Here is a 15,134-nt window from a genome sequence, read left to right on the forward strand (position 1 = left end):
AAAACTTAGTTTTATACTATAAAAAACAAAAATTAATTTATAATAGAGGTAGGTTATACAAGTAAATTTGTATATTTTTTTTTGCAATTTATCGACTAATTATGTATAGTTACATAAAGTAAGCATGTATAGTATTTTATACATATAACCCTAATTAACTAAAAATAGTTTGTGGTTTACTAAATTTAGGACAAATAGTAAAATATAGTTAGGTGTTATTCAGATAAATGATTTTAAATTTAAAAGCAATGATACAACTATTGATTTCTAATAACTTTAAGTTGTAGGCTACCCATTTGATATTTATACTACCTAACGTTATATTATATAAACAATCTAGATCTTATTTAAATAAACGCTTTCGTACATGTATTAATCATATTTGTGTAATATTATTATACAAAATATCTTTAAAGCAACCATGGAATTGAAAAATTATTTTTCTAAAATTTAAAATAATATCAATGCTAAATTTATTTTCTGTATAAATGTATTTTTCTGATATTTTAAGAATGACTTTTGTATAAAATGATATAATTAAATGAATGCATTGATGTATTATTATATTTTACTTTGCAAAAACGAAAGTTGATCAATATCTTGTTGTTTTTTAATTAAAATAAAAATGAAGATAAATTTAATTTTTAAATAATTAATAAATAGAAAATTGAATAGGAAAATATTTTGTAAAAAGTGTGTATTTTATGTTAAAATAAATAAAATTTGTTATAAAAAAAAATACCTATGTGGGAAATATTTATAGTAGAAATAGTAATTAAGTAATTTATTAAGAAATAGTTTCATTTTAAGTTAAATTAAAATGGAATAATATATACACCTTTGAAATAACTAATTATTAATAAGTTTAAAAACACTAACACACACATATATTGATAATAGTAATTTAATACATTAATAACTAATACGAATTAGGTACTCACTACAGTAAACGAATACGATGAAACAAAAATACTTCTGATTAAATTAATTTTTAACAAGATATTTTACTTTCTATGCTGCTCCTTAGTATTGGTAAAAACTTTTGATACTTTGTTCCTTCAGTAATTAATAATTTATTAATTTTACTAATAATTAAAAATGATTTATACATTTTAATTATTATATTTATTGGTATATAATTATTTTTAAAGAATTCACAAAACAAAACTGTTATTTGCAAGAAAAAATGCCGTCAATTATAATTTGTACTATGTACTAACTATATGTACTAAGATAAAAAGCTGTATCTTCAACAATACTTACGCGGCGTTAGTATAGTGTATTTGCAGCGTTATTACCTATTTTTCTACGATTTACGGCGTCTTATTGTTATTTGATTATTAATTATAATACACTTTTGGAGTAATATTTCAGATATACACAAGCCGAATTTTACAACTATTTATTTGTTTTTACCTCATTTTTATTTTTTTTTGGGACTTACGGCGTTTTTTCTTACGATGGCAGTATTGTTCTTCGATAGGTATTTACAATATAATATATTGTTTGGTTAATTTTTATTTTATTTCCCATGGAAGGATTAGTAAATTATCAAATATTAACAAAAATATTTTTAAATTATATTAATCATAATTATTACATTTTATTATAATATTTTATTTGAATATGATGCACATAATACAGATTACAGTCTTACATATTATAAGTACATTCTATATATTATTGTATATTGCTATATGAACAGTTAAATAGGAAGTGGATAAAATGGCATTTCTGCAAAAGACACTGATAGTCAGCATTTTTTTTTTTTTTTATTGCTATTAAATTACCAAGTCAGAACACGAAATTGAAATTGTTTGATGTATATAATATATCGATTTAACAACAACATAATTTCATTCAATGAATAAAAATCATTATGTTTAATAAAAAATTAACTAATGACATCTATTATATTTTATACGGTACATATAGGAAATAAATATTGTCTATTATAATATTGTAATCGAGAATATTTACATCAAAAAATCAATACTCACTAAATACTTGCAAAATTATAAACTCCAATTATTATTTTAAACAACACTATAACCTTTACATGTATTATATAAAATATGTATAACCATATAATATTATTTGATTTACATTTTTTCATTCTATATACAGTACCTAAGCTATTCTAAAAGACACACAGCATATTATTCATATAAAAACATATTAGGTATAATAAAGTAGAATATAGTTTGAAAAGTAGGAACCGAAACAAGAAATAAAGGAGTTAAAAAACCTAACTGCTACAAGATAGTTAGGTATCAATATCTAAGTACTCATCTTATATATTGATAAAATGATAACTTTTTAACGGGAATAGTAATAAATTTACAAAAAATGCTATTCCTCATTTCAAAACCCCTTATTTATACTGATGAGTAGTGGAGATATTAATAATATTTTATTAGATTAATTAATTATTATTATTATTCCTATCAAATCCTATAGATATCTTTACTCTTTTTATTACTATTATTTACATATTTATTAAATATGTCTACTATATACATGAAATACATCTGAGTTTGGTCCAAAAATAATAAATTCACAGTTTTAAATATTGTCCGAATTGTATCAGAGTAGATAAAATATTTTTTTCAAATTATATTTTCGAATTGGGTCTAGATAAAATTATTAATTATATCGTAATTTGATGTACCCTTACTTATCTAAACCATTACATAAATACTATTTGTTAAATCAGTACGTCATTTCAAACTAACTATTAAAATTATCATCTAAATTATATTAACGAACGATTTTAAATTACTAAAATTGTATTAAACATTAAATAATTACTTTGAAGAAAAAACACGCAAAAAAGAAAAAAATATTTTCAACCAAACATCTAATTACTAGATAATATAATTGATAAGTTATATACAGTCCTTAAGTCTGTTAAAATGGTAAAAAAATATGTTTTTTTTGGGATCCAAATAGTGCATTTTTTTTCACACGGGATCTATTGAATACTATTTGAAGTTGTGTTCCAAATAATGTATAAAGTCACCGAATACATAACTCAATATGTATTTCAAAAACTGATATTAAAATTAAATTATGTATACTTTGATTTAGGTAATATCATTTTTACTAATCTATATTATATCATACACAAAAACTGTCTAGATTTTAATATATTTAAAAATAGGTATTTTATAACTTATAATAGGTAAAATGAAATATTAACATATTTTACATACAATTATAAAAAATTTAAAATTCTGTTTCAAAAAAAAAAACAAATTTTCAAGAACATTTTTACAAACTTTATAATTTTTGTATCTGATCAAACATTTTTAAAATATGACTAAATCCAATTAAAAGTTCATACAAAAAGATTAAAATAGGTAGGTATATAGTATAATCATAATATATATATTATAACAAATATTTTTACCACGTTTTTTCAACTTTTTCGTAAAACTTTAAATAGCTATTTGATTTGGTAAAACGTTTTTAGAATTGGAGTTTTGTGTATAAAAACTTACTTAGCAAATTAAAGTTGGTGGAACTATTGTTGATATATTTTGTTTTTGAAATAGAAAAATATATAAACTTAATTATATACATAATGTCATAATAGTACATATTATATTGTATTATTAATGTTTAGTTTAAATAGTATAATAATACAAACATGTTCAGTGGGGCCAATTATCTTTTTGAAGAATAAATAAAATAAAAATTATATTATTTAAATTATGAATTTGACTTTATTAATAACTATTTATTTGTTTGATATTTAAGTCAAAGTTTTATCTTATAGGTTCCTACACATTGAATATACATATAATACATATAATACGTCATATTCATATAATATCATTGGTAGGATCACGATATTAACCTAAATTAACCTAAATAATAATTAACTACTAGGTACATTATAATACTAAATTAAGTACCTAAATTATTATTTTATTTACCTAATTATGTAGATTAAATCAAATTAAACAAAATACCTATATCGATAATTAATTATATGTCTATTGTCTACATGAAAACATATCATATAGGTACTTACATAATATTTTTATAATCAAAACTATTGTTTTAAATTGAATAAATAAAATATAATAATATTTTTTTCGATTTCTTTAATACTCTAAAGTCATTGATTATTTGTTATTTATACATTTTAATACTATTAGTAGCGGATTTGATTTGTCTTTAGGGAGGAGGAATATCTTTTTGGTTCAAATTTATGAAAGAAATTATTATTTATAAGTAGCTTAGGATGTCTGGACTCTAGAGAGGCCATGGCCCTATGCCCCCCCCCTAAATGCCGTGCCAGAATACTATTTATAAATATCAATATTGATACCAAATTATATCTGTATTCAATAAATATTCATTAATTAAAATAAAACAAGAAAAATGACTAATATTATTGAATATAGATATGAAATTCCAAATGATTCATAGTAACATAATTACTTTATTCGATTAAAATAATTCCAACATTTTCTAGTATAATATATAACTATTAGTTTATCCTTATATTTAATAATAATTCTTATAACTATAATTTACATTTGTTCTAATTAGTATCCTAATAATTAAGAAAAACAATTAATATTCACTAAAAATATTATTTTTTAGTATTTCCAACATCTTATCCTATAATTTTTTTCTTTATAAAGGTAATCATAAAATGTTTTTGTACCTACAAATATCATATATGTATAAGTTGTTTATTTTCCAGATATTATAATATATACATTTATTGTTATCCTTTATAAACAAACATATTTTTCTCGTGAACTTTTTAGTTAAACACATTTTAAATCTACAAATTGAAAAATCATTGACAAACTAGTTAAAATTGTGTTAAATATATTTTAGTAACTTTGTTGTTCAAGTGTTTAAAATTGGTGTTTAAATTAAATATACGATAAAAGAAATAAAAGTTAATTGCAGTTGTAGTTCATTGACTATGCGTGGATGTCAAATGCAACATTGTTTGGCTAAAAAAAGCGGATTTTTATTGAACGGAGTTTTGTAAAAACCTATTAAAAACGATGAGCAGGTATGTTTTATCGATAGTATAGATCTATAAGTGAAAGTAAACTGAAAGCTTTTGTTATAGCGAACAAATTAAAATAAAAAGTTGATAGCCACCTCATGGTTTTACTGTAAATGCATTAGTGAATAATATCTGAATATAATATACCTAAATACCTAATATAGTATACCTATACCTATGATATCGTATTTTTTGTAACGTATACAACATAATATAATGTACGTGTATATTATAATTGTATAATTAAATTAATGCTATTTGTATTTTTATATCTAAATAAATAATTGTATTATATTGCATCTGTAATTATTTTTCAAATTAAATTTGTTATACTATACCTATATCTCAGAATATCACATATTATATAGGAAATACTATATTAAAATGTTTAATTTATTTTTATCAATTCTCCAATTTTGCCGATGAATAGATAGACTTAGCGGTGAATTGAGTCATTAATCATTATATTATATTTATATTAAAGCGATTATCTGGATGCTCAAGACATTATTATAATATGTTATACAGCTTTTACTGTTCTTTGTACGACGACGATGTGCTCACATATTACGTATTTTAGTATATATGGCCATATGGGTATATATTGGTGTTGTATAGTTACCTACTATAGTTGTGTATATTGTATAGTAACCGCTCGTTGTCTGGCGTCAGTACGATATTAATTTACGGTGCTATAATAGATCGCAGTGGTGCGAAGAGCGGGCCGGCACCGTATAGGCGATCGGCGTCAGGAAGGAAAAACGTAGGTATTTACTACCTATCTAAGGAACGCGTGGATTTGAGTGTCTCGTGAAGGGGTGTAAAAAAAATTGCGGCGGTCTGTCCGTCAATCGGGCGACAGGGCGCCGAGGACACGAGTACCTATAATAGTAATAATAATAATAATAATAATATGTGGTCTGTCCGTCCGTTCGCCGACGGGACGACCGGTGTTTTGGCAGTGCGTCGTTGGCAACACTGAACACTGTCGCCCGCCACGCTAGCCGCTCCCCCGTGACCGCCACCCAATATCCACGGCACGCACTTCCCCTCGCACGTCGACCGCGTACAAAGTGTGCGCGCGCACGTTAGCGCCCGCGTTTTCCGTGCGTGATTACCACCGCCCGCCTACCCACTTCTCAGTTGTCAGTCGTGCTGCTTGCCATTGTCGCCGCTGCCTCAGTTCTCGTCCGATCGGAATGCAGTGTATTGGTGGTGCTCCGACCGTGACACACGCGCGTAATACGCTCGCTTCGCCGCTGTCGTTCCGTTATCAATAATTTTCGCGTTTTGGCCGCTCTCACGTGTGCGCCGATAACACCGACCGTTTAGTACTGCGTGATCGACGGTCCACATCGATCGTTTTGATTTATCGGCGACGACAGTTTCTGACCGCACTACAAGCCGTAAGTAACCTGACCATAACCTACTACACATTATATTATATTTTACAATCGTCGTTTCCATAAAATATTGTGGAATTGTGAGAAATCGTACACAGAAGTGCTGCGAGTTCATTGGTAGTAGTTGTCCGAGATCTATGCTTATTTTAGTGTAGGCAGCTTTAATCCGAGGTAAAACCTAATGATTATGTAGGTCTTTCGTCCTTTACCGCGGTTATCTGCCTACAGATTACAACTGTTGGTAGATTTTTACGCGCGATCCGTTCGAGTCCCCGCTGCCGCGTTCTAATTTCGAAACGAACGCGTTTTTTTGTCCAGTTGTCTATCCAACGACTGTTTTAATTATGGATAGCGTTCTCTTCTCCGCGTTTGGTATGTATACAATAGATGCTGTAGAAATGTCCAATATTCGGATAGGTACTAGTTAACTAGATTAATAATTATATTCAGTTCGAATTTAGTCGACACTCGGTCGTTTTATTATTATTATTTACCGAGGTCTGATATATACGGATATTAAATGATAAATCTATAGTATGTATCGATACTTTTAAATCTGAGAATCGCGAAAAAATGTTGCAGCTCTGGCTACCGCACGCACGTGTTCAAGGTAAATAACATAATAATTTACATTATATATTATGTATTATATTAACTATAGAACCTATTGATTTATTTACCTATCGTATTGCTCGAGTAAAAGCATGAGGATCTCTTGTTTTCCCGCCTCTCTTTATGGGTAAATATGTATTTTTTTATGCTTAAGACATAAGTCCGTTAAAAATTAGGCGCAAGACATTTTTAAAATTGCCTAACTTTTAAAAAGTCCAATTACACTTTAGACTTTTTTATTTCCCTTTTAAGACAAATTTTTAATTTACAAAACAGTATTGTCTTTAGGTAGTAACTAGATGATCATGGAATTTATTGGCTATTAGCCAATATGATTTTTAAGTTTGACCAACTAACCAACACCGAAAGTTATTGTGAAGTGTTTTATCCGATACGCATTTGAAATATTATGATACAATGTTATCTGTACAATCACTAATAATAAATTAGGCGCTATTGAACTTCACTAAATATGTTAAACGTACATACGTAGTATTGTGATTAGTTTCAAAAGTCTGTTATCATGATGAAACCATTTACCGACTAAACAGAAAATCCATTCATTTTTTTAAACTATAAACAAGGCCCGCAGAATTAAAATCAGAAATTATTTTTACATTTTACGTAGGTAAGCATTTAAATTTCAAACTATAATTTATATTATAGTTATTTTGCTGTAACCCAAAATAATAATTTTTTTAGACACCTATAACATTGAGGTTTAGGTACGTACGTACTACGTATCTTAACATTTTCTCACATTACTGGTTTTTATTTTTATACTCGTAAGACTTAGAAATGTTATTTAGAATTTACAATTGAAATATAAAAAGATATGTTTGTATATAATAATCAAGTCTTAAAATTTAATAATTTCTCGAATAACAACAATATATGTGTAAATATAAAATGTAAAAAAGGGCTCAGCCCGTAAAAATATATTAAGTAAAATAAAATATTTAAAAAATGTAACACAGATAATAAATGTGAGTGTGTTTTGTGTGTAGGTTTATTCTAAAATGCTTCTATATGTAAGGTCTAAATAATAAAATAAATTTTATATTTGAACTTAAAAATTATTGATATTATAATTAACTCGTTAAGCTGTATTAATTAAACTAAATTAAATTTACTGGGATAATTGAGCAATTTACTTTTAATTAAATATATATTTTCTTATCATTATAAATATTTAAGAACGAATTATTTAAATGTTATAATATGTTATTTATAAAATGTTATTTGTAACGAAATAAAATCATTTGATTGCGTTATTCTTAATATGGAATATTTTATTTTACTGTTATAGATCCATTTAAAATTTACTATGCGTTAAATATTTTGACTCTGGACGTATTTTACGTATTTAATGAATACAACATGTTAGATGTGGCTGTATGAGATATAATTTAGAAATATATTAGACTCATTGAATAATGCTTGATTATTTGACACTCCCTCTTAAATGTGTGACGTTACTGCTTAAACATGTGGATTATTCTCGGATTTAATTTATAAAAACGTTTACTGCTAATTACAGGATTATAAGTACCTAGGTATATAATTATTATAAAGTATTAAATATATTTTGTGTATATACTATTGTAGGTATATAATATCTATTACAACTACCTACTAATTATTGATATTATTATTATTACTTTAACATTTATTAATCATGTATAACATTTTAAATAAAAAAATTAATTCATAAATTTACCTTGATACTTACTTGTATAACTTCAAAAGTTAAAAATTATGAAATTGAATTCGATTTTAGTCTTGTAAATAGAGAAATAATTTACAGATGAATTAACCTATCTTGGTTAAAGTATTTCACCATAGGTAGTTTCGTGATATAAATTACGTACCGAGGGGATAGTTATATTAACGGGAGAGAATATAGTGGTATCTATAGATCCAATGTAGTACAGATGCCGTATGGAACCTGAGATTCCAGAAGCTATTGCACTGTCGAAACACTTGAAACGAGTTACACGATAACAACGGGATTTCTGATTTATGGATATCCAAGCTACTACTAAACTTCTGTTTTCTGCGAATTTAAATCTTAAGCTATTGAAAATATAGCATGGACTATGATTTTATCAAAACGTCATTGAGTGTCAGTATCTGAGTAAATGTAAAAGTTTTATAAAGCTCATTAAATTCACACTAATTAATCAATAAAAATGTTAAACGAATTTTAGAGTAATATTTTTATTAATGCCTATATAATATATAATTACTAAAATATTTTACAGACACAAAAATCCGTTGTATTCACACAAACCATTTAATTTTTTTTTATGTATAATATAATATACCTCCTTAATGTTATTTTTAATTATTGATATTTTATAATATATCTACTTCTAAATTTAATTTATAGCCTTATAATAGTTATTTTATTATTTTCTCTTTCTAATATTTAATTAGGTACTAATTTAATTGGTTTAGTATTTTAACTAGTTACTAAAAAAATTATCCACTAGAGATTTTTTTGTTGAGACACTATAATAGACAATGTTATAACCGAGGTCTTAACCCAGCAGAATTTATACGTATATTGTATAAAATAATTTTTCAGTATAATATATAAGTACTTTTATAGTATATTTCGAGAAAGAGGATACAGGTAAATCGGGAAATGTATTTTTAAAAGTGTAAAACTATATTATTTGTAATTAAGTATAGTATAAATATTAAATTATGGTCAATAGTAAAAAAAAGAAATGTGGGTAAGTCTGTACCACTCTAAATGTACAATAAGTGTTTGAGTGAGTTACTATATTGGATGCATTAAATTTGAATTCAATAATATGTCATTACATACAAAAAAGATTGTGAGCAAAGACAGTCTGATAACCTATATATTACCAAGTATATTTCACAATAAGTGTTTTGATATTTTTATTGAAGGTCCTAATTTATTTTAATATTGATATTATAGAAGGTAAATTAAATTTTTTCTGAAAAAATTATTATAAATGTATTAGTATTTAAATATTATAATCATGTATTTTATTTATTTTATACTGTATTATATTATTGTTATTGATTTTTGAGTCAAAATCACTAACTGAAAAACAGTGTGAATTGGTTCATGGTAGTATAAATTGATAATATCTTAAAATTAATCTACATATTATTTTGAAAATGTCATTATGTAAATTAATATATATATATAATATACGTAACAATTTTTATAATGTTTTTATAATATAACACAACTATGAGTATCGTTATTCGACGTTTAAATATGTAATTCATCTCAATTTGAGCTTCAAATGTCTAAAAAAAAAAAATTATGTTTATATATTTTTTTAGATTTTTTAGTTTCAGTATATGAACTACTTATGAGAAATATTTTATTCATTTTTACTTTAAAATACATGTAGCTTATAAATTTTCGTGGTTATGACGAATTTTATAAAAAATTAACTTTAAATACTAATAAAAAAAGTTGTGCCTATGTATTTTGAATATTTTTATACTAGCTAAAATAAGAGCAACTTATTTAGGATCTTGTATTTTCAAGAGTTTTGACCCAATAAATAATATTTGTATTGTCTGACTACATTTATAGTGAAAACAAAAATGTCAAATGTCTATAAATAGCTGAACATTTTTGAAAATTAAATTGCGTATAAATGATAATATAAACATTTAGTTAACATTTCAATTTTTTACAGTTATTTGTTTTTGAATTATAATAAAATAAAGTAATTAATTTTTCTGAAAATTGGTTAAACGTAAAAATTACCGATTTTCCTTAATTTTTAATTTTAATTGATCCCATAAAATTTCAACTAGAGTACTAGATATAATTTGTTATCAGAAATCATATACAATGTAATAATTGAAGAATTTTCACTGCCTTAAAAGGTAATTGATAGCACATACAAAAAAATACATAAGTGTAAAATCAATACTTTTATCACTCCGCTTAGATTCTAAAAAAAATGATTTGCGTAAATAACCTTTATTTTATTAAAATATAATACTAATAAATTAATAAATATTAAACGGTGAAAGACAAAAAACTAAATAATATTGACAAATAATTTATATAGTTTATGTGTTTATACTATTTATAGTATAAATTATTAATATTTGTACATACTTAATAATTATTATAACGTTGTTATAATATTACACAGATAATATTATATTATATTTTCCGTGCTTATATATTAATATTGCTATTATTGCAGTTACAAATCGAGCAAAGAAGTAACATTTTTATTATCATATAAAATTAAATGTGAATGAACTTTTAAAAATTCTTAATTATATTGTTTATATAATAACATAAACCAATTATGGCCGTAATATTATTATAATAAGAGTTTAAATTTAATTTTACAATTTTTGATTAATGTTGGTTATCAAACTTGTATACAATGCATTCAATATATATTATGTATATATAAACATAAACACATTTTATTATATCCAATTTTAAATGAAAATTTAATTTAATTATTGAAATTTTAATATAATTGGTGTTATTATATTTCGCTGAACCATAGTGGACTAATTTACGATCAATGAGTATCTTTACTTTGTAATTTTACGTTCGTAAAACACTAACGGTTCTATCAAAAAAAATAAAAAAACAATTAAGTGACAAAATGGTAATATTATTTTTAAGTTCAAGTCAATTATCATTTTTTGTGTTGATTATGGCAGTTAATTTTGATTGAAATTTGTTAAATATCAGTAGAGAAAAAGTATATTAAAATACGAAAGATTTCGTTTACGGTATTAAATTGTAGTTCAAAGTAGATTTAGTGGATTTATTAATTAATTCAATGTTGTAGATGTAGAATAAAGTACAAGTATATTTTTATATTTGTATACAAATATATTTTCTCTACAGCATGAATGTATCTGTTTCTATCTATAAAAGATTATGTATACAGGAGATATCTCGTAGACAGGATGATGATAAGAGATTATATTCCATATTCTCATCCACTATATAATATTATGTATAATTCATTAAAAGATTATTTAGATTTCGTTTTAGATATTTGGCACTCGATTGGGCGTTCGTCCAAATAAGCTATTGGTACGTGTTTTTTAGGCCATTCTAATTGATCTCTACAAAAATATGCAGGTCTATATAAGCCCAATAACTCCTATTACGCACCATTAAACGACTAACATTTTAATGTGTTTATTGCCGATATCGATTGTACTTATACTTGAATTATGTACACACTATATTATTGCTATATTTACAAAGCTCATTGCTGATATATTATAATTGAGTGATTATGTTTGTATGTGTTGTAGACGTTGTAGTATATACCACACTAAGCTTTGTTATATCTGCTTAGTGTAATAAGTGCTCATAATAATCGATCATGTATTGATGATAAAATAATATGTATTAAAAAAAATAACGGAAGTTGTAACTGTATGACTCGATTATAATAACAAATAAAAATTATTCTCTATGACTTCTTATGATATTTATATTAGACTTTTTTCTGAATATTTATGAACTACTAACTATAGTTAAAATTAAAAATTAAAATGTATTATTTAAAAATGTAGGTATATCTATATTAGTGGTTATAAAAAAGTAAAAGACATAACTTTAAAAATCACATCTTAAATATTTATGAACTTATTGTGTATATACATTTAATAAACTGCATACTTTGCTTGTGATGCTAAAAGTAGTAAAAAGAGTGAAGCAGCCGTGCTATAGTTTTAATTTAATATGAGTATTAAATTTGATGTTAAACCATTGACTATTTGATTATCGATACAAAATCAGTTTTAGTTGTTATTTGTAGGAATAATAATCTTCTGTAGTATAAATTTAGCTATTATAATTAATTATTTTTCTGCTTGCTAATTTTTTAAAACTATATTTTAAATATCCGTAATAACATTTATCTTAGCATATTATACTACTGAACGTTAAGACTTCATTTGAATGCATTGGTGTTATATAATATGGTGATTTTAATAATCTATAGTTAATAATATTTATCTATCTATATACAATGTTTATGCACGAGTTAATCTGAATTGTGAATAACTGTGTTTTATATATTATAATATATCGTATACTCGTATGTCGCATTGTCACTGTGTATGTAAAAGGTTTCTTCAAAGATAATTTTGGCTATCTCTTATAGCATTATAAACAATAAACATCTGAAGACTGGAATAATAATAATAGTTCTGGTGAAAAGCACGCGATAGATACATTAAAATATCTTAACCTTTTCACTCGAAAACTCCCTTGTCGTATATAAGTTTAGTTATACAAAATATAAGGTTTCTTGAAAATTATCGATTGGTCATCCCTACAAACATTGATTATTATACTGCCATCGGTTCCAACTGTATTTCTATTACAGAACAAATATCGTTGATGAATAGTAAGGGTCGTAATATGTTATTCGAGTACCTATTTATATACATGTGTGTGTGTAATATAATATCTTAACGTGTGCGGGGGTAGCCTAATGCTATATATACGATGTTCTGTATCCCCAAACCATTCAACGATTACTCGTGGCTCGAAAACTGTGGTTAACATTATTATTTCGGTAGTAATTTTTACGGTTCAAGATATATCGCGTTTAGTATAGTACTCCTGTGACGGTCTATACCTTTGTAATCTATGCCGTATGCCAGTTATAGAATAGTTGTGAACGAGACGCACCATTTTCAAGATTAAAACCCAGATGCACCCTTTGTGTACCCACTTTTTATGTTGAGCCCCATCGCGCGCAGGTGTAATCTTTAAAATCGTACGAATGTACGTCAGTGTTATAATTTTACGCACCAAACACTATTCATATGTTTACGATAAAGGTGAATGCGGAAAAAACCAAGGAAAGAAGGCGTGACTACTGTGCTTGGCCGTCGTCCGTCTATTATAATATATTATTGTGTTATTATAGTATTATACTATGTTTTCGTTCTTCACATATATTAAGTGTATAAATCCGGTTGTGCGCACAAGTTAGTATTTCTCAATGCACATTATATTATTATTATTGTGATTAGAAAACACGATAATGTATATAATATATTATACCTATATATATTATATCACATGGACGTGCGCCACGGTAAAGATTCTCATCACTACGATTCGATATTTATATAATACAATAATTCTCTGTTTAACGTGAATAAACTATGTTTAATGACGCTTTTTTAACACATAACTTGTATATATCTTAATTTTAATAAATAGTTTCTGCAAAAGTATATTTCGACTAGGACACTAAAGGTAGGTTTATTTTGGGTCTAATTTAAAGGGTCGACGATTTATGGGAAGCCCTACAGTTTTTTTCTGACTGGGATTGTACACGAATGTAAATATTTAATATGTTATATATATCCTTCAAAATACCACCGTAGGTACGAGTATACAAGTGAAATAATAAGCTTATAAAAATTATGACTCGTCTGTGAAATGAAGTGTTATTGTAGCTTAGTCATAAAACCATTTTGTCTAAAATTCTATTTTATTAAAAATACTATTTCTTTTAGACTCTATAGTGGTATGGTTCGTAAATTAAAATAATCAGATTTAAAAAAAAATATTTTGTTTCAAACTTAAAAATTTTCGTGATTGTAATATGTTTATCATCTTTTAAAAAACAAAATAATAAATATAGTTCAAATATTTATAAAAAGCTTTGAATTAGTCTAAATATTTTGAAATAAAAAATGATTATTTAAGGTATTCATTATTAAATTTATATGAATCATACATTTTAAGTACAACAAAAAATTTGTGTCAAAATTTAAACTTCAAACGATCATAAAAAATATTTGTGTTAATGCGCTAAGCTTTTTTTCATAATTTCTGGAAGAAAAATATATGTATAATCTTGTATATTTTTTTATTATAAAAAACGTTATGAACTTTAAACTACAAAATAATTTGCAACTTTTGAAGGTTTTGATCAATTTTGTTAAAATTTAAACTTTAAACACTTCTAAAAAAATATTGTGGCGATACATTTTTGATATTTTTCATTTGATATACAAATAACTTATTAGGGAATCTTGTATTTAATTTTCAATCTTTT

The 15,134-nt window shown here is 25.0% G+C and overlaps 1 protein-coding gene across 1 annotated transcript in view; it reads left to right on the plus strand.

The window, feature by feature from the left end:
- The first annotated feature begins 6,207 nt into the window (after positions 1-6,207).
- LOC113548896 (bifunctional heparan sulfate N-deacetylase/N-sulfotransferase) overlaps positions 6,208-15,134 on the plus strand; it is a 61,129-nt gene continuing 52,202 nt past the window's right edge. Inside the window, exon 1 of the mRNA XM_026949996.2 lies at positions 6,208-6,447. The gene's annotated coding sequence lies outside the window, so the exon portion shown is untranslated. The remainder of the gene's footprint in view (positions 6,448-15,134) is intronic.

Source organism: Rhopalosiphum maidis, chromosome 1 (genome assembly GCF_003676215.2).
Source record: "Rhopalosiphum maidis isolate BTI-1 chromosome 1, ASM367621v3, whole genome shotgun sequence".
NCBI lineage: Eukaryota > Metazoa > Arthropoda > Insecta > Hemiptera > Aphididae > Rhopalosiphum > Rhopalosiphum maidis.